Raw genomic sequence first — 18991 nt, 5'->3', positions numbered from 1 at the left:
CATGTTTTCCCACAAAAGAGAAACTCTGTTTCTGCTCGGTAAATCCACTTGGCAGAAGGCATTTGTAGTGTTTACGAAGAAAGCAGTAGATCCCTACTTAAACAATTTTGGAAAAAGCCAACAGCTGTTTCAAAACAGTTTCAAACTGGGGACCTTTTGTGTGTGAGGTGAACGTGATAACCATTACACTACAGAAACTTGTGCAGAGAAGACAGCCAGCAATCTCGTGGTGATCGCTTGTTGAAAAACCTATAAAGGAAAAGATTACTAAATCTCTCGTCTGACGATGCAAACAATTAATGTTTTACGTCCAAGGCAAAAAGCTGTTTCCGCTCAGTTTGGAACCGAGGACCTTTCGCGTGTAAAGCAAACGTGATGACCACTACAGAAACCTGACGGGGAGCCTCTCTTCTTTTAACACTACTTGGCAGAAGAGGCCTTTGTAGTGTTGACTAAGAATGCAGCAGAGCCTGGCTTAAGCAATTTTGGAAAAAGCCAGTACCTGTTTCGAACTGGGGACCTTTCGCGTGTGAGGCGAACGTGATAACCACTACACTATGGACACTTGCAAAAAGTACACAGCCAGCAATCTCCTGGTGATCGCTTGCTGTAAAACGAATAAAGGAAAAGATAACTAAATCCCTCCCCTGACTTTGCAAACAGTTCATGTTTACCCACAAAAGAGAAACTCTGTTTCTGCTCGGTTTCGAACCGAGGACCTTTCGCGTGTTAGGCGAACGTGATGACCACTACACTACAGAAACTTGATTACAATCCACCGTTCTTTTAACTCGGCTTGGCAGAAGGCCTTTGTAGTGTTGACGAAGAAAGCAACAGATCCCTACTTAAGCAATTTTGGAAAAAGCCACCAGCTGTTACCACCAAGTTTCGAACTGGGGACCTTTCGCATGCGGCAAACGTGACAACCACTACACTATGGAATCCTGTGCAGAGATGACTGCCAGCAATCTCCTGGTGATCGCTTGTGGAAGAGCGAACTAAGGAAAAGATAATTAAACACCTCACCTGACTTTGCAAACATTTCATGTTTTCCCACAAAAGAGAAACTCTGTTTCTGCTCGGTAAATCCACTTGGCAGAAGGCATTTGTAGTGTTTACGAAGAAAGCAGTAGATCCCTACTTAAACAATTTTGGAAAAAGCCAACAGCTGTTTCAAAACAGTTTCAAACTGGGGACCTTTTGTGTGTGAGGTGAACGTGATAACCATTACACTACAGAAACTTATACAGAGAAGACAGCCAGCAATCTCGTGGTGATCGCTTGTTGAAAAACCTATAAAAGAAAAGATTACTAAATCTCTCGTCTGACGATGCAAACAATTAATGTTTTACGTCCAAGGCAAAAAGCTGTTTCCGCTCAGTTTGGAACCAAGGACCTTTCGCGTGTAAAGCAAACGTGATGACCACTACAGAAACCTGACGGGGAGCCTCTCTTCTTTTAACACTACTTGGCAGAAGAGGCCTTTGTAGTGTTGACTAAGAATGCAGCAGAGCCTGGCTTAAGCAATTTTGGAAAAAGCCAGTACCTGTTTCCACCCAGTTTCGAACTGGGGACCTTTCGCGTGTGAGGCGAACGTGATAACCACTACACTATGGAAACTTGCAAAAAGTACACAGCCAGCAATCTCCTGGTGATCGCTTGCTGTAAAACGAATAAAGGAAAAGATAACTAAATCCCTCCCCTGACTTTGCAAACAGTTCATGTTTACCCACAAAAGAGAAACTCTGTTTCTGCTCGGTTTCGAACCGAGGACCTTTCGCGTGTTAGGCGAACGTGATGACCACTACACTACAGAAACTTGATTAGGATCTACCGTTCTTTTAACTCGGCTTGGCAGAAGGCCTTTGTAGTGTTGACGAATAAAGCAACAGATCCCTACTTAAGCAATTTTGGAAAAAGCCACCAGCTGTTGCCACCCAGTTTCGAACTGGGGACCTTTCGCATGCGGCAAACGTGACAACCACTACACTATGGAATCCCGTGCAGAGATGACTGCCAGCAATCTCCTGGTGATCGCTTGTAGAAGAGCGAACTAAGGAAAAGATAATTAAACACCTCACCTGACTTTGCAAACATTTCATGTTTTCCCACAAAAGAGAAACACTGTCTCTGCTCGGTAAATCCACTTGGCAGAAGGCAATTGTATTGTTTACGAAGAAAGCAGTAGATCCCCACTTAAACAATTTTGGAAAAAGCCAACAGCTGTTTCAGCACAGTTTTAAACTGGGGACCTTTCGTATGTGAGGTGAATGTGATAACCATTACACTACAGAAACTTGTGCAGAGAAGACAGCCAGCAATCTCGTGGTGATCGCTTGTTGAAAAACCTATAAAGGAAAAGATTACTAAATCTCTCGTCTGACGATGCAAACAATTAATGTTTTACGTCCAAGGCAAAAAGCTGTTTCCGCTCAGTTTGAAACAGAGGACCTTTCGCGTGTAAAGCGAACGTGAGGACCACTACAGAAACCTGACGGGGAGCCTCTCTTCTTTTAACACTACTTGGCAGAAGAGGCCTTTGTAGTGTTGACTAAGAATGCAGCAGAGCCTGGCTTAAGCAAATTTGGAAAAAGTCAGTAGCTGTTTCCACCCAGTTTCGAACTGGGGACCTTTCACGTGTAAGGCGAACGTGATAACCACTACACTATGGAAACTTGCAAAAAGTACACAGCCAGCAATCTCCTGGTGATCGCTTGCTGTAAAACGAATAAAGGAAAAGATAACTAAATCCCTCCCCTGACTTTGCAAACAGTTCATGCTTACCCACGAAAGAGAAACACTGTTTCTGCTCGGTTTCGAACCGAGGACCTTTCGCGTGTTAGGCGAACGTGATGACCACTACACTACAGAAACTTGATTACGATCCACCGTTCTGTTAACTCGGCTTGGCAGAAGGCCTTTGTAGTGTTGACGAAGAAAGCAACAGATCCCTACTTAAGCAATTTTGGAAAAAGCCACCAGCTGTTACCACCAAGTTTCGAACTGGGGACCTTTCGCATGCGGCAAACGTGACAACCACTACACTATGGAATCCTTCGCAGAAACGACTGCCAGCAATCTCCTGGTGATCGCTTGTGGAAGAGCGAACTAAGGAAAAGATAATTAAACACCTCACCTGACTTTGCAAACATTTCATGTTTTCCCACAAAAGAGAAACTCTGTTTCTGCTCGGTAAATCCACTTGGCAGAAGGCATTTGTAGTGTTTACGAAGAAAGCAGTAGATCCCTACTTAAACAATTTTGGAAAAAGCCAACAGCTGTTTCAAAACAGTTTCAAACTGGGGACCTTTTGTGTGTGAGGTGAACGTGATAACCATTACACTACAGAAACTTGTGCAGAGAAGACAGCCAGCAATCTCGTGGTGATCGCTTGTTGAAAAACCTATAAAGGAAAAGATTACTAAATCTCTCGTCTGACGATGCAAACAATTAATGTTTTACGTCCAAGGCAAAAAGCTGTTTCCGCTCAGTTTGGAACCGAGGACCTTTCGCGTGTAAAGCAAACGTGATGACCACTACAGAAACCTGACGGGGAGCCTCTCTTCTTTTAACACTACTTGGCAGAAGAGGCCTTTGTAGTGTTGACTAAGAATGCAGCAGAGCCTGGCTTAAGCAATTTTGGAAAAAGCCAGTACCTGTTTCCACCCAGTTTCGAACTGGGGACCTTTCGCGTGTGAGGCGAACGTGATAACCACTACACTATGGACACTTGCAAAAAGTACACAGCCAGCAATCTCCTGGTGATCGCTTGCTGTAAAACGAATAAAGGAAAAGATAACTAAATCCCTCCCCTGACTTTGCAAACAGTTCATGTTTACCCACAAAAGAGAAACTCTGTTTCTGCTCGGTTTCGAAACCGAGGACCTTTCGCGTGTTAGGCGAACGGGATGACCACTACACTACAGAAACTTGATTAGGATCTACCGTTCTTTTAACTCGGCTTGGCAGAATGCCTTTGTAGTGTTGACGAAGAAAGCAACAGATCCCTACTTAAGCAATTTTGGAAAAAGCCACCAGCTGTTGCCACCCAGTTTCGAACTGGGGACCTTTCGCATGCGGCAAACGTGACAACCACTACACTATGGAATCCTTCGCAGAGACGACTGCCAGCAATCTCCTGGTGATCGCTTGTGGAAGAGCGAACTAAGGAAAAGATAATTAAACACCTCACCTGACTTTGCAAACATTTCATGTTTTCCCACAAAAGAGAAACTCTGTTTCTGCTCGGTAAATCCACTTGGCAGAAGGCATTTGTAGTGTTTACGAAGAAAGCAGTAGATCCCTACTTAAACAATTTTGGAAAAAGCCAACAGCTGTTTCAAAACAGTTTCAAACTGGGGACCTTTTGTGTGTGAGGTGAACGTGATAACCATTACACTACAGAAACTTGTGCAGAGAAGACAGCCAGCAATCTCGTGGTGATCGCTTGTTGAAAAACCTATAAAGGAAAAGATTACTAAATCTCTCGTCTGACGATGCAAACAATTAATGTTTTACGTCCAAGGCAAAAAGCTGTTTCCGCTCAGTTTGGAACCGAGGAACTTTCGCGTGTAAAGCAAACGTGATGACCACTACAGAAACCTGACGGGGAGCCTCTCTTCTTTTAACACTACTTGGCAGAAGAGGCCTTTGTAGTGTTGACTAAGAATGCAGCAGAGCCTGGCTTAAGCAATTTTGGAAAAAGCCAGTACCTGTTTCCACCCAGTTTCGAACTGGGGACCTTTCGCGTGTGAGGCGAACGTGATAACCACTACACTATGGAAACTTGCAAAAAGTACACAGCCAGCAATCTCCTGGTGATCGCTTGCTGTAAAACGAATAAAGGAAAAGATAACTAAATCCCTCCCCTGACTTTGCAAACAGTTCATGTTTACCCACAAAAGAGAAATTCTGTTTCTGCTCGGTTTCGAACCGAGGACCTTTCGCGTGTTAGGCGAACGTGATGACCACTACACTACAGAAACTTGATTAGGATCCACCGTTCTTTTAACTCGGCTTGGCAGAAGGCCTTTGTAGTGTTGACGAATAAAGCAACAGATCCCTACTTAAGCAATTTTGGAAAAAGCCACCAGCTGTTGCCACCCAGTTTCGAACTGAGGACCTTTCGCATGAGGCGAACGTGACAACCACTACACTATGGAATCCCGTGCAAAGATGACTGCCAGCAATCTCCTGGTGATCGCTTGTGGAAGAGCGAACTAAGGAAAAGATAATTAAACACCTCACCTGACTTTGCAAACATTTCATGTTTTCCCACAAAAGAGAAACTCTGTTTCTGCTCGGTAAATCCACTTGGCAGAAGGCATTTGTAGTGTTTACGAAGAAAGCAGTAGATCCCTACTTAAACAATTTTGGAAAAAGCCAACAGCTGTTTCAAAACAGATTCAAACTGGGGACCTTTCGTGTGTGAGGTGAACGTGATAACCATTACACTACAGAAACTTGTGCAGAGAAGACAGCCAGCAATCTTGTGGTGATCGCTTGTTGAAAAACCTATAAAGGAAAAGGTTACTAAATCTCTCGTCTGACGATGCAAACAATTAATGTTTTACGTCCAAGGCAAAAAGCTGTTTCCGCTCAGTTTGAAACAGAGGACCTTTCGCGTGTAAAGCGAACGTGAGGACCACTACAGAAACCTGACGGGGAGCCTCTCTTCTTTTAACACTACTTGTTGCGTCGCACGCAAAACGTAACACCAAGTCTGCATTTGCAATTCTAGCATGAGAAATAACAAGCACTACTCTACACTGCTCAAAACTTGTGTTTGAAAAGTCAGTACTGAATTTAAACATGAAAACTTACTTATAGGCCGCCAGTCAGAAGCGCAAACACCCCTTGCAACATTATAATCTGCTCTCCCAGTTTCAGGAAACAGTCCTCCGTGAAATGTGCATCACTCACTCGAATATTTGCATTGATTGTACTGTTCCAGAACAGTGTTTTAAGTATAACCACTGATTTCTAGTTCTGTCCTCATTTGAAAGGCCAAACAAAGTATGTTCCCTTTCGCAATGAAACACACTGCGTTTCCACAACATGGCGGCTGCAACACTACTACAGCCGGTAAACTTAAGCCTGCTTTCTTTCCATATACATGTGGGAGGTATTATGCTGATCTACTCACCCTGTGACATCGACAAGTGGGGGTGTGTTTGCAACTTCACAAATCTTATCTGTGAACAAACATCTTGTAACACTCCAAAGGAAACCGCATCATATGACCCCTTTAATTTATCTTTATTTTTGATATCCCACACACCAGCTCTACCAAATCTGCTTCTGGTGCCACCATCTGTAGGACTTGTTGGTACTGCTCTCAAATGTTAGTTTGTTCATGTTTCTCAGCTTATGACAAGTTACTGAAAATAAACCATTTTTACTTCTATTTCAGAGTTGATTCAAGAAAAAAAGGAGAATGAAGAATCAAGTCAAGTTGAGGAGAATAATAATTTCAAAACTGGAGAAAAACCTTCAAGTTGCTCTCAAGTCAAACAGAAAAATGTAAAGAAAAGAAGAGAAGAGAAATGTTCCTGCGCTCAGTGTGGAAAGAGTTTCACTAGAAAAACAAGTCTTGAGCGTCACATGAAAATTCATACTGGAGAGAAACCATTCACTTGTGCTTATTGTTGGAAGAGTTTTACACACTCATCAAGCCTTAAGGAGCACCTAAACATCCACACTAGAGAGAAGCAGCACACATGTGATCAATGTGGTAAAGTGTATTTAGCAGCTTCAGGTCTGAGGAAACACTTGAAAATTCATACAAAGGTGAAGTCATTTGTGTGGTAAGGGTTTTCGGCATCTACAAAGTATGCAAGTATATGAGAATATAAATACTGCTGTGTTCAAAGTGTGAAACGATGTCTACATCAGTCATAAGTGTAACAAGATATTTAGTAAGTCAGGAAACCTGAAAATACATGAGATGGTCCACACTGGAGGGAAACCTTATGAGTGTTTACACTGCAACAAGAAATTTAACCAGTCATCAGATCTGAAAATACATGAGAGGATCCACACTGGAATATAAACGTATCATTTGACTGCATGTAGGAAGCATTTTATTCAATCATCTGCTATACACAGTCATGCAAAATCAATTGGTTTTATGTGTATATCTCTGGCAGATTTACACATACTGTTCTGGCCAGTGTTTACCCATCCCTACTTGTAAATTAGTAGGAGAGAGATCAATCTCATTAGTTTTCACTTTTTCTTTCAGTAATGATCATTTTGCTTAGAGTTGTGGTCAACTGAGCATAAGAAAATTATTTTAGCTTTAATAGTTGAAAGCCATGGTATTTTAGGCTTTGTTTTAAATATCTAAATAAAGCTTTTAAATGGAATTGAAATAAAAGTCTTTATTGTCTTAGTATTTTTCTGTATACAGTGAAATTAGGAGTATAACTTATTCCCAGTTTACATTGGTAAATACACAAAATATCTGAAAAGTTATTTATCGTCTCAAAAGATGCAGAAAAAGATGTTTTACCAAGTTTAATGGCTGGCATTTGGATGTAAGAAGATTAAGACATATAACAAATATACAGTATTTTCATTCATTGTTTAATGTGAAAATCTTTAAGAAATACTTGTAAGGTAAATAATTGACAACATAGGCCAACATTTGGACTGATAAGCATTGAGGATTTTGTAGCAACAAGAGCTCTCTGTAAAACAGATGTCCAAAAAAGGTGAGCATACAGTATATATTGTTATGAACATGGATCATCGTGAAAAAGAAATTTAAAATGAATACTGTATTATTATTATTATTATACAATTATTAAAATTAATTGTAGGCATAGTATTTAAATTTTTAGCATGTTATTAAATCTTGTGCAGAAAAAAATATGAAAAGTTAAAAGATCATGTAAAACATAAATTAAGGCAAAATAAACATGCTAAATATGAAAATAAATGAGTACAAATGTGATCAGGAAAAATCCTGGAACTTTTATTTTGAAATAGTGATTAACAATTCAGAATCATTTATAAATGACACAATGTTATATTCTGCTGTTTAAAATTGTTTTAATATATCATGTAGTTTAAGAAAACGATCTAATAATATGGTTAATGTAATAATTTTTTTTAATTAAGTGTATACTTAGCACAACTCTATTTAAATAAGCTCCGCCCCTCACTTCCATACTGTGGCTCTGGTGGTTATGCGCTTCTAGAGTGGAGCTGGTCAGCTGGAGTTACCAGGGATTCTACAATGCAGCAGGACATCTCTCTTCTCTTTGGGTGAGTACTGTAAGGATTTCTGAGAAGTGATTAAGCGTGTGGTTTAATAAGCAAATAAAATTTCCATCCTTATTAAGGAAATGCTAAGTGATGGTTGATGGCATGATGGCCATTAAATGCACTGATGTAATATATAACGTAAAGCCTGTTGATGTGTTTATTATATTTGTGATGGGGTGTGCAATATGACGATTTTTGTTCGTGGATGAATAAAATGTCTCCACAATATGCTTTTGAAGAAACGTAGCATCGTGCTACAGTGCGCAGTCAATCCGTTGCAGTTTTGGCACCATCTCAATACTGTGAAAGGCCACATGCATTCACAGCAGATGCTAACTCAGGGGTAGACTTACACTCACGGGAAGCCTGTCAAATAGCGCCTGATTACTGGATTGATTACTGGTTCTCACCTGATTGTGGCAGTACTGTCTAAAACAGGGGTTCTCAAACTTTTTTACGCCGGGGGCCCACCTCCTTCTCGGGTCAATTTTGCAAGGCCCTCCTATGCCTGACATTTCCTCTAAAAGTGTTTATTTTTTCAACCTTTTTTATTAACCAAAACATTTGTTTTGCCTTCTTATTCCTCTACTGCATGTTATAAAAAACCTCAAACAAACTTTAAATTAAAGCTGAATTTAAAAGGAAACCCTCTGCTGAGTTCTAACTTTTTAAAATATATATACATATACAGATTTAAAGCTCCTGAATTCTTTAATTCAGACATTCTTTACAACTTCAGAGTACTTTTTCTTAAGTAAGTGAACCTGCCAAACAGAACAACAGGGAGATGCCAAAACACCACTCACGAAACCTGTCCTTTTTAACTGGACTGACTGAATATCTACTGTTTGTATCCATTATAAAATAAACATAAAAATGAAAAATACAGCAAATACATTCTTAATCTGTTGATGCTGGTGCTCATATGAGCATAAACACCACTGACCCTTACAAGATCCACCTCTATGGGTGAGCAATCATTATTAAACACTCACAAGACATTCATTTTCACAACTATGCCATTATTTTGAAATTTCACGCAAAAATATATGGATCAGAGCCCCGATAGCATGAATAGTTTGTGAATCAACAGCGGAGTTGTGCGTGCCTACTCCGATGTACAAGAGTGTCATACATTACGCTACTACCGTTACTACCCTAATCGTCTTTACTTTCAAATTAGTGCAAGGGTTTGTTTCATGCACCCAAGAGATGAAGTAGAGACTTGTTTTCCCACACGGGTATAGGTTACTTTTATGCAGGCTTTTGTTTAGGGGATTGGGACAAAACACGAATATCACGGGCGGAGCGGGACGAAATAACATACATTTCTGCGGGAGCCAGCGGGCGCAGGACTAAAAAATCCGTCCCTTGCAGAGTATGTGAGTGGAGCGCGGAGTGGAGCGGTGTGATTTTGAATGTAGGGAGAAGAGGATTTTTTAAAAGTCGGAGCGTCGTGGTTTTCACTCGCTTCAAGACCGCTCCATCATGAGATCAATTCAGGCCAACTGTCCGTAATATAACTGCATATTAAGCAAGAATTCACGTTAAACATATTTACCTAGCTTGATAGAGGTGGATCACGCAAATCAGAAAGAATCAGGGATGCAAACGGCGCGCCTTTTGGCGGATGCCGCCTTTTTCACGGCTGTGTGGGGGACATGTGTGAATCGTGCAGATCCGATGAGTTTTTTTGGTGATGGGGGGGGGGTGTTTTTGCACTAATGTGGAGTGTTTTTGCACTAATTAGTTTGTCCACTAGGCGGCAACACTGGCCCGGGCCAGCCAAAAAAGAAAAGCAAGAGAGCCAAGAACAACAACAATCTACCGGAGACCGCTTGTAGGGCTGCGACCAAATGGTCGCATTTTTTCTGCTGGTGCGGCGAAATTTTGTGAGCGGTCGCACTGGCGCAACCACTGCGTTGTTTAACTCATAAGCGCTACTATTACTGTTTCAAATGAGAAACATAAAACGGCAAACAAAACGAACGAGAAACTGAAGCGCGCCACGTTTGAGCTGCGGAGCGCGGACCGTTTATCAGCTGGGACCGCAACGCAAACACGCTTGTCCGAGCTCAGAACAGCCTTTACTCGAGAACCAAATTTGATTTTGCGACACTGTAACTGCACAGTGCTGCGAGATCCAGTGAAAAGTGTTTGAATTCGCCAAGAATTAATTAGGTAGCTGCAAGATCTAGGGAGAATCATTCAAATTATGTCAGAAGTAACACCAACTTAAGCATAGTCGAATATTATTACTGTATTCATTTCAGGGTTTGTACAACCTTTTGAGAGAGAAATTTAAGCACTTTTAAATGACTTTCAAGCATTTTGCACAACCATTTTCATCAGTTTAAAGCTCTTATGATCCAATTTTAATGTTATTTTGATGGACAAAATATACTTTGTGGTAAACAAACACTTATGTCAAATTAAAATACATAAAATCACGATTATAGCCAGTATATGGCAATAATAATCTGTATAGTTTATTTATAAACAATTTATAGTTTATGTGAAGATCGTTTTAAAATTACCTAAATTCAAAGTTTTTATATATTTCAGAGCCTATTAAATGCTGAAAATATTGGCTTTCAATTGACCTTATGCACGGAGCGTTCTTTAGAACTTCCGCATAAAGATAAGCCAGCTCGTAAACTTCCGTTGAAGCTCATTTTATATGTGCTATATATTAGGTGGACACTCTTGAGACTGATCTAGTGCCTCGTTCTTATCAGAAACTGAGAAAAATTATAATTGCAACATTATAAACAATGTTAGCGGCATGAACATTCAGTTTCATATTATTTAACAACATATAATTTAAATGCGGAGCCTGGTAATCTCATACTTACCGTATCTGCATAGTTGTACATTTAAATGCTGACAGCTAAACACTATCATAACGTGTTTAGGCTAACGTTAGCCAGCTATCATATTTCTCTTTCAAGGACATCTTAATCGTATTCTTGATAATCACTAACTTGCCTTCGTAGTCATGAACACATTTTTAAAATCTTGCAATATTTCAAAGCCTTTATTATTTTCTAACTCTACAGCTGTGAAATAAAATGTACTTCAAGGACTCACTTTTCATTCATAAAAAGGGCATCGGAAAAAAATGACTTCACGGAAAACAACGTCTATTTTTGGCTAAAATAATATGGAATTACCCCATATAACCAATAGATGGCAGCATAGGATTATTTATTATGCAGCTGTCTCCCTATATTTTTCAAGACGTCTTGCTTTTAATTTATTATTAAATACTAGTATAATAAATTGTAGTACTTTTACCTTTTACTTTTATAGTATAGCAAGTGCAGAAAGTCATTAAGCTCACACACAAACAGCCTATAAGGGTGAATTATGTAAATACTAATATATAGTTCACTACAAATACGTTAAATATTTATGGTATAATAATTAAAAAATGCACTAACGTTAATTATGAATTGATAGGAATTTAAAATATTTTATTAAATTGAATAACATCTTTTAAGTTTTATCTTGAACTGTAAAATCTATCAAATAGCCTTTATTTAACCAACACAAACTTGTTACTGCTGTAGTTTTGTTATCTGAATTTAGTCTGAATCATTTAAGCTCTTTTTTGACATCATTTTGTCAGCTGTTTGGTCCGGTTATTACTGTCAATCATTGCAATGACTCGCGCATATTTAACCGCGATTTACTCGCGAATTTTTTTAAACTGGCATTTGTCATTCTTGAAACGGTATACATGGACGTTTGGTCCTCTAAGACAAACAACACTTTTCTTCAATTGTGAATCGATTATGTAGAGAAAACAAACAAAGTACGCTCATATTACGGCAGATATAAATTATGACAATATAAATATATAAATATGAAATTAATCATGATTAATTACAGAAAAATGTGTGATTTTTTTTTTTTGATAGACAGCACTAATGTCAACCTTTTATAGATGCTGGTGTTGGTAATATTAGTTAATTTTAGTGAATATGCATTTCAATGTAACTATATAGGCCTCCCTAGAAAGAGATCGGGACGGCCCCCTTCAAATTTTCAGTTCGATAATCCGGCCCTCAAATGAATCTAATTGAATAGCCCTGGTATAGGGTATCCAGACGTCCTGATTATAGATGTCAGGTCGCTTTATGCTACACTAAGGCTAAAATATGCAACTTTTCATTTGCAAAATGAGAGAATTTGATGAGAGCCAGGCACTTACAGTGCAGAAAGTGGATGAGGGCTGTAACATTTTTGATGTCACAGAATCTGTGTATTTTCATATAAAGAACTTTGTGTGTGTATAGGGTGAGCCCTGGATGGCAGAGGTTGGTGGCAATGTAATTATATGATATTTGCTGCGGGGGCACGGGCTTCGATAATCTCACTCCTTTTTGACCATACCTCTGTTTGCAGCCCTGAAGAATGTGAAGGCTATGATGACTAGTTTACAAGGAATTAGTTTGTTCCTTCTAGATACTGAATATTTTATGGTGAACAACACTTATTCCCACGCAATCGCTGTGTAAAATAATGCATTGAAACAAATGTAATGGTTTCTTATTTTCATTACAAACTTTGGACTGCTAAAAGCAGAAATTATACTCTTTAAGGCGAGACACTACAGGTGAATAGGGATTTTTTTTAAATTAGAAGATATCACTGTGAAACTTCTCCAGTTTATTACTGGCATAAACATAAGAAAAAAATGTATTACAAGTTTTGTGTAAATGTATGTTTTAATATGCAAATGAGGCCTTATATGCTTAAATATACGCTAATTTGCATATATTTACAAAAACAAAATCTGGAAATTGGAAAGGTCCAGGTTTAAAATTCTTGGTTCTATTTGTTGACATATTAGATTAAAGGACTTTTTCAGAGGGGATTCTGGATATTTTATTTTGTGCTTTAGTAAATTAGAGAATACTGACAATAGCCTTAAAAAAATCTATTTTCGCCATGTTTTTTTGAGTAAAAGGACCTATAACTCAGGATAGGAATGATATATCAACAAATCCCTCTGTAAAAGCCTTCAGAATATAGTTAAGTATAAGTCTGGAAAAGTTGGTGCTTGTAGGTGCTACTGAAGTGGATATATCTGACTCTGAATGTGAGAAAAAACTCATTTTGAGAAAACGGCCTTTAAAGTTTTATATTGTATAATTTCATAAATTTCTATTGAAACCCAGAACAAACAAACACAAATATATATTCAGTTTATTAATATATATTTATTAATATCATGTAATATTTAAAATACATGGAAACTGATAAATTAATAAATTATTAATAAAAATAGCCTTAAGCTGAAGAGAACAACCATAACAAAACACACATAACAGCAGTCACAAAAACTGCAAACAAACTGTCTGTTTGTTGTATGTCCATCTATAACTAAATGAATCTAATAAACAGCTCCCAGTCTGTTTACAGCCTAAATGTCCATGCCTGCACCATATGTAGGCCCCTCTTCGATCTCCTGTCGGTGTCTTTTCACCTTTTTGGCTGTGCTTACGCTTTGGCGCCTGCGTTTCACACGGGTGGACTGAAAAATGTTCGCTTTTGAAAGTCTAACCATGTCAGTGTAACTGCATGCATTTACAGTGATAACTGTACACTGAAGCCACAACTTATCCATGACAGCCAGCATGGCAGAGGCACCATCATTAAAAGTGGCAATAGCCATACTGGCTGCAGCCTGAACTCTGCTTTTCCCACAAATACTGTTTTTGGACATCGGGCCCATATGAGTTGCAATCATTTGCATTTTGAGTGCCTCCATGCTGCATGCGCTGTTGCAGACTGTCACTGGACATTCGGTGGTACACAGTAGTGATGCGCGGGTCGGGTTTTTTTTCAACCCGGGGGTCCCGCAATTATGAAATTATTTTGGCCCGCCCCAGCCCGCCCCGCAGTACTGTGTCTATTTTTACAACCTGCCCCTGCCCCGCCCCGCACCCGCTACAATTAAATAGACATACTATGCATTGTAATGCAAATGAAAACCGAAAGTGCTTTTCGCCCTTTAAACTGGCAACAAAACTGTACGATTATGAATATGAACCATAAATCAAATCATATTAATAACAAGATAATCAGTGGTGTAACGTTAGTGGTGCCGGAAGAGATGTGGGTATACAGTATATGCTTCATTTATGAATATCGTTTTGAACTTTCTATTTGAACGCATTCGTTTACTGGATCCTTGGACTGAAAGGTTTAAAGGTTCACTGGTTTAAGGAAGTTCTGACCATGAATATCTGCTTCTTTTTATTTGTAAGATATTGTTTTCGTTATTATGCACTGTTTAAAATGACTAGGGTGCAGGAGACGCAGCGGGCGCCATCACCAAATACATTTCAAAGCAAGCCGGCGCCACAGTCCTGACTACATCATTGCTGTCTTTATTGTGTGTTTTTAGCGAATATTTACATTCATTCACATTGACTGTCATGATTTTGGCTAATGCAGGATAATGCGCATCAGAGGAGATTTAAATACGCATAGCACCAGGCCTGCAGAGCCGAATGAGCGTTTGCTTGATGCGCTTGTGGCTGGCAGCGGGAGCTGCTTGGCGCTTTCGTGACGTGAGGTGTTGATAACCTTATTAAAGAACTTAATAAAATATGAAAATAGATATTCCCAAATATGTAATATAGGCTATAGGGTATTGCACGCAATATACATTGATTTTTTTATTTTATTTTGTTTTTAATGACCCGCCCCAACCCGCCCCGCAAATAAAGTGACAGTTTCTTTACCCGCCCCAACCCGACCCGCGGGGCCCGCGGGTTATGAGACGACCCGCGCATCACTAGTACACAGGGATAAGCTTCTTTCCCACTTCACGTGACAGAAAGTTTTTAGTGTGATGCTTGTGGGACTCTCCATTCTCCTCTGCTCTCCTGTACCAACACCACGATGGACTGCACCTTGTATGTAATGGATTGTCATCACTAGACATGTTGTGAAGGAGACCTGCCCAGATCTCAGCTATCATTTTATCTCCGGAGCCCCGGTTGTTAAAAATAGCCCCCCTGTAAAATTTTTGCAAGGCCTTACATTTAGGGGGAGTCAGCTTGCCCAGGCCCTTGCCCCCTAATTTACCTAATTTACTTAGTTGCCTAAGTGCTGTACCCCTGCGCTTATGGGCATGATTTATGCACTCCAATTTCACAATTTCATGTCCAGGGTATGGGTTGAGGGCAACCACCTCCTTAAATGCAGCACTATCTCCATCTGACAGCATCTCAGTATATCGCACCTGGTGACAACTGACTGACCTGGTCCACATCCTCTTAGCTGCCTCTTGCTCCATTGCTTTACTTGAGCCTGCAAAATTTTTAGCACAGTCAGTGTGTGCCTCCCTCCAGCTTTCAAATTCCTGGTCTGTTATTTTTCCTTCTCGTTTGGCACTATTCTTCAAGGCACATGCATGACAGTAGGAGGACAAGACCTCAAAGTTTATTACTAGACCTGTAAGGACGTCAATGCACACTCCAATGCCATAATTTGATGTGAAACCTCTTTTATGCCAGGTACCATCAAAAGACACGCTGATGTTTATAACTGCATCTTCATCCTCCATCAGTAATCTTGCCATATCTGCGTCAACCTCAGCATAAGCCTGCCTGATCTGCTCCCTGGCCCTGTGCAATGACCCCAAGCCTCTCTCAATTTCTGCAACTACAATGAAACAAATACTGTATAAATAAACGTTGATTTAATCAGGCTTTAATCATATTGCACATATAACTAAACTTATTTTGTAAAAGACAGTGGATTCTTATATGATTATGACATGATTATGTTATGTGTGTGTGTGTGTGTGTGTGTGTGTGTGTGTGTGTGTGTGTGTGTGTGTGTGTGTGTGTGAGAAAGTAAATCTGTCCAACAAAATATACTGAATATCATAACATTTATTTGTTAATATTGTATGTATAAATATGTTTACATTTTTATGCTATAGTGTGCATTATGAGGGGAAATATAAATGTAATGTCTCTTTCACTTCTGACACTATCCACAAGACAAAAGCATTTGGCATTTAGACACTACACTGCTTTGTTTTCTGGCTCAACCTTTTTCATACCTGTCACTTTTCTGTTGTGTCTCTGATAAGTCTTAAGGTGAACGGAAGGTATCCCCAACACCTTGCTGATTTTTTTGAGAGCTGCATACCACATTCCTAATTCATGTGCTAAGAGCACCATCCGCACATTCACATCAAATGCAACGTCGTTCCTAGACTCGTCTTGCAGACGCGTAGATGTGTAAACACTTCTGCAGTACCTATCTCTCTCACACAGACTGCACTCCAGCAACACACTGCTACAGAACCCATGATTCTGTGGATCGATGTTAATTTTCAACCCTGATCCAGCACAGTTAGGACAACACAAACCATTGACTAATTCATTCAATCGTGCGACGTGAATTATGAGCCATTCCTGTGTGGCGCGGCTGTCATTCCCTCCAACAGACTCTCTCTTTCCCTTTCCAAATGATAGCTTACGCGATGAGGCACTCGCTGATGGGGTTTCATTGTCTAATCTGTTGTTTACTTTCTTTTTACTAGCCACTTTTTTCTTGCAAGTGACAGCTGTTGCCATCTTTTCTGTGAAACTTTATGAGCTGTTTTCGGTGTTGTCGGCATTTTCTCTCAGGTGCAGAATAAACAACGAAGTGTGGCGCCTGTGCACCGATAACGTAATCGGAAATTCACATCGACCAACCAGATGTGGTTTTCAGCTGTAGATTCCCCGGCAAACTTTCGCGGTTGGTTATTTCTACAAAGGAAATGCCCATATTTGGATTAAACAGCGCTGTGCACGAGACTGGGAGCTTTACAATGATACCAGGCATGACTGTTTCTGTGAATGGAGACGGCACGGGAGCTCGCGTTAGAATGTTAACTTTTGGTGATTTCCGATAGAAATCTAAAGGCGCAAGTCGACAAAATATAATGAAATAACCACCTTAATGTGTAATGCTGACATATTTTTTATTTTGACATGAAAGCTTACATGTTAAAGGGGCAAACTGGCCCAAAATCTCAAAATTGACCACTGCATGAAAAAACGATGTTTTCACCTGCCGTGTCTCGCCTTAAGATGAATATACTTCCGAGGCTAAGCTTTTTATTTTCAATGTTACCTCTGACACCACCTACTGGCTATTTTAAAGAGATCAATACAGCAGTATCCAAATTCTTGTGGAATAATAAACGGCCTAGAATTCGTCTTAAATCTATGCACCGGCTAAAATCTCATGGTGGCCTATCCCTACCAGATTTCTGGTCCTATTATTTGTCATACCAGATGAGACCACTTAGGACGTGGCTAGATGTTGACTCCCCGGTCCCATGGCGGATTTTAGAAACTAAAATTATTTACCCATTGCGTTTACAGGATTTACCCTTTACGGGAATATCTAAGAAAGTTTTGGAAAAGTTTGGTCCAATTATATGCCATTCCATCAAAACCTGGAAAGCAGCAGAGAAGATTATGGGAGCTTTAGATTCTTATAGTGACTCTACCCCTATTTGGCGTAATAATAATCTTTGTACTGGTAATAAACCATTCTTTTCCAAATGCTGGGTTGAATGTGGTATTCACACTCTAAAAGACCTGTACAACGATTATGGGCTCAAGTCCTTTCAGATCTTAAAGGATGAGTTCTTGCTCCCAGGATTTTCTTTTTTTCTGTACTTAAGAATAAGATCTGCACTGAAAGCTTACGGAGTACCCTGGTCAACTAAAATATCTCCTCACCCTATGGTAAATTGGATAGATTCTAGTATGGCTTCTAGAGGTATTGTGAATATAATTTATAAATCACTTGTGGTTCGACAGTATTCAAACATTCCAATTGAGGGTTTCTGGGAAAGAGAACTTAACACTGTGATTGACTGGGACAAAGTCTGGGGAAATTGTTTTGTTACCTCTAAAAACCCAGCTCACCAAATGATCCATTATAAATTAATCTACAAGGCATATGCCACTCCCTGTCTATTATATAAAATGAAAAGAAAGTCTGATCCCTTCTGTCACCTGTGTAACAGCTCTAGTCAAGGTACATATATACATATGTTCTGGGACTGTCCCCAAATTGCCTTGCTCTGGTCCTTGGTACAGGACTTATTGTCGGATCTTTTGAAAACTCAGATCCAAAAGGACCCACTGCTTTTTCTTTTGTTGGACGATTCTTCGCTGAAGTTATCTGTCAATCAAAAAAGGATTCTGTCTGCTGCTCTCACTGCTGCCAAAAAGGTTATTTTAAAAATGTGGTTGGAACCATCAACCCCAGTTAGATTGACGTGGATATCATACTTGCTGGACATCGCTCGCTTGGAATATACCACAGCCAAAATACATAGTGCCACCAGAAAGACAATACAATTTTGGTTGGACATTATTGTCATTGTATCAGACCTCTTGAAATCCTGAGTGTATATTTATTTATTTTATTTTTTATTACTTATTTATTTTATTTTATTTATTTGTTTTGTTTATATGGGCAGATCTTGGGCTCTTGTAAAAAGTTATAAATCAAAAATGTTAAATAAATAAAGAATCAAAAAAAAAAAAAAACAATAGCTGGCTCACCGTAGAGACGGAGACTTTCTGGCAGCCTGTAACAGAGTGAAAAACACGACGAAAAACGTTAGTTAGGACAAAGTAGTGTAACACTACTGAAATAAAAACTAAAAACAAACTCTGAA

General features: G+C 39.5%; 1 protein-coding gene and 8 non-coding genes across 9 annotated transcripts in view; all 9 read right to left on the bottom strand.

Moving 5' to 3' along the window:
• LOC141325654 (uncharacterized) overlaps nt 1–18991 on the bottom strand; it is a 246712-nt gene that overhangs the window by 116041 nt on the left and 111680 nt on the right. The window lies entirely within an intron of this gene.
• trnav-aac (transfer RNA valine (anticodon AAC)) lies at nt 692–764 on the bottom strand. Its single transcript has one exon. It is a non-coding gene; the product is annotated as a tRNA-Val (tRNA).
• Nucleotides 1548–1620, bottom strand: trnav-cac (transfer RNA valine (anticodon CAC)). Its single transcript has one exon. It is a non-coding gene; the product is annotated as a tRNA-Val (tRNA).
• trnav-aac (transfer RNA valine (anticodon AAC)) lies at nt 1747–1819 on the bottom strand. Its single transcript has one exon. It is a non-coding gene; the product is annotated as a tRNA-Val (tRNA).
• Nucleotides 2603–2675, bottom strand: trnav-uac (transfer RNA valine (anticodon UAC)). Its single transcript has one exon. It is a non-coding gene; the product is annotated as a tRNA-Val (tRNA).
• Nucleotides 2802–2874, bottom strand: trnav-aac (transfer RNA valine (anticodon AAC)). The gene has a single exon. It is a non-coding gene; the product is annotated as a tRNA-Val (tRNA).
• trnav-cac (transfer RNA valine (anticodon CAC)) lies at nt 3658–3730 on the bottom strand. Its single transcript has one exon. It is a non-coding gene; the product is annotated as a tRNA-Val (tRNA).
• trnav-cac (transfer RNA valine (anticodon CAC)) lies at nt 4714–4786 on the bottom strand. Its single transcript has one exon. It is a non-coding gene; the product is annotated as a tRNA-Val (tRNA).
• On the bottom strand, nt 4913–4985 carry trnav-aac (transfer RNA valine (anticodon AAC)). The gene has a single exon. It is a non-coding gene; the product is annotated as a tRNA-Val (tRNA).

Source organism: Garra rufa, chromosome 2 (genome assembly GCF_049309525.1).
Source record: "Garra rufa chromosome 2, GarRuf1.0, whole genome shotgun sequence".
Classification (NCBI taxonomy): domain Eukaryota; kingdom Metazoa; phylum Chordata; class Actinopteri; order Cypriniformes; family Cyprinidae; genus Garra; species Garra rufa.
Note: the sequence above shows the minus strand (reverse complement) of the source record. Positions and strands in the feature narration are given on the sequence as shown.